This window comes from Scardinius erythrophthalmus (genome assembly GCF_964197995.2).
Source record: "Scardinius erythrophthalmus genome assembly, chromosome: 7".
NCBI lineage: Eukaryota > Metazoa > Chordata > Actinopteri > Cypriniformes > Leuciscidae > Scardinius > Scardinius erythrophthalmus.
This window is the reverse complement of record NC_138227.1, coordinates 27,811,858-27,813,834: the sequence shown is the minus strand read 5'-3', so window position 1 is coordinate 27,813,834 and position 1,977 is coordinate 27,811,858. Positions and strand designations below refer to the sequence as shown.

Here is a 1,977-nt window from a genome sequence, read left to right as displayed (position 1 = left end):
GTGCACCAGTTTGGGATATGATCATCTGATCACTGTCACAATGACACAGGAGAAATAGGGGTTGTTGAGCACCATATCTTTGTTATCTTAAAGTGTATAGTTGATAAACATATTGAAATATATTTCTACACCATCCCACCATCAATATTTAAGAGAAGTAAAGGGGAACTTATCATCAGTTGTTGATTTTCAACTATAACAGAACTGAAGCCATAAAGAAAATGGGTAAGAATCTATAAACATTATATGCATATTTGTTGCCTGTTGAGAGCATATGGGTGTGAGGAGAGAATATTATCATTCTCTGTATTTGGATGAAAATTGTAGAGATTAGAGAGATTTCCAAAAGAATTTTTCACATGTGTCCTTAACTGCAGGCCATGGCCAAGCTGGGTTTAAACTTTTTATTTTTGTTAATTGATGGTTTATTTATTTAGTACTTTTAAATTGCCTTTTATAGGCATATTTAGACATATATATTTTGTCTTAGACCCAGACTTTCGACCTCTAATATGAAAATTTGAAAACCCATTATAATAATTACATTGTTTGAATACACACACACACACACACACACACACACACACACATACACAATATTACAGAATGACAGATTCTGTAAATAAAAATTACAGAATTATCCTGCAATCATGTTATCTGTTGGACAATGCAGAATAGTTAAAACTTAAAAATAGAAAATTACTATAAGAGTGTTAAAGTATAAGCTTCGTATGGCATCCTGGGGTAGAAAATGTTGCATGTGAAAAGTGGCATAAAAACACATTCAGAGTCCAGAAACCAAAACTCACTGTATTTTCTTCTCTTGTTTTCGTGTAGCAACCACTACTTTTGGATTTCAAAATGTGACCAGACTGTATACAGTGCAGACAGAGATCTTCTCAGGCATTACCATCTTTATCATATGCATTTACTTTGTCATAACTGCTGTAGGTCTCATTGGAAACGGGCTTGTCATATTTGTGACTGGTTACAAATTGAAGACGACAGTCAACTCCATTTGGTTCCTCAACTTGGCGATTGCAGACTTCATCTGCTGCTTAACTCTAATCATAAACACCATTTTAGGCGTACGCAATATTAAGGATTTTGGTTCCTTCAAGTGCATGTTTCTTGACTTTATGATTTACCAAAACTCATTTGCTAGCATTTTGCTGCTGATGACTATTAGTCTGGACCGATGCCTGTGCACATGGATGGTTGTGTGGTCTCGAAATAATCGAACCCTATTAAAAGCCAGAATCATCTGCGTGATTGTGTGGGTTTTATCCATTGGCTGCTGCATCTCTGTAGTTATCAATCCCTCAACAGCGGAGAGTAAATTAAACTATAAATATCATATCAAGTCTCTGGTCACATACATGTTCATAGTGGGCTTTCTCACCCCCTTCCTGATCATTGCATCTTCGTATATTGCTATCGGTGCAGAAGAGAAACAGTGCAGTAAGTCTTCTAAAGCTCTAGATCCTGTATCAAGTATAGTTGACTTCCTGGCTTTTCTAAACAGCTGTCTGAACCCCATTCTCTATGTGTTCATGTGTGAGGAGTGTAGAAGCTGAAACAGTCTCTACTGCTGGTGCTGGAGACGGCATTTGCTGAAAATCATCTGGACTTCAAAGTCTTAAAGAAAACAAAAGATACCATCATCTCTATCTCTGCCAGCTGCCAGGATAACAAAACAAGCGTTTAAGATTATATAGACATTTACAACTTCACTTGTCTGCTTTGATGACCACCCTTTTATGGCATGTCCACATGAGGTTCAACAGTATTAAACAGCCATAAACTGCATTATACACATGAAGATGTTGAATCAATGACTCAATTTGCAGTATGAAAAAAAAAAAAAAAGTTTATTAAATGGACTAATCTGGCTAAATCTTGTCTATTTTAATATGACGTGAATCTCATTTTATCTGCATTTCATGGGATGCATAGGTAAGAAAAAAATACTTTCCT

At 35.9% G+C, this 1,977-nt stretch overlaps 1 pseudogene across 1 annotated transcript; it reads left to right on the top strand.

Moving 5' to 3' along the window:
• The first annotated feature begins 221 nt into the window (after window positions 1–221).
• Window positions 222–1,708, top strand: LOC308693783 (chemerin-like receptor 1; annotated as a pseudogene). The gene is made up of 2 exons: window positions 222–225; window positions 838–1,708. The product of its transcript is annotated as a chemerin-like receptor 1 (transcript).
• Window positions 1,709–1,977: the final 269 nt, after the last annotated feature.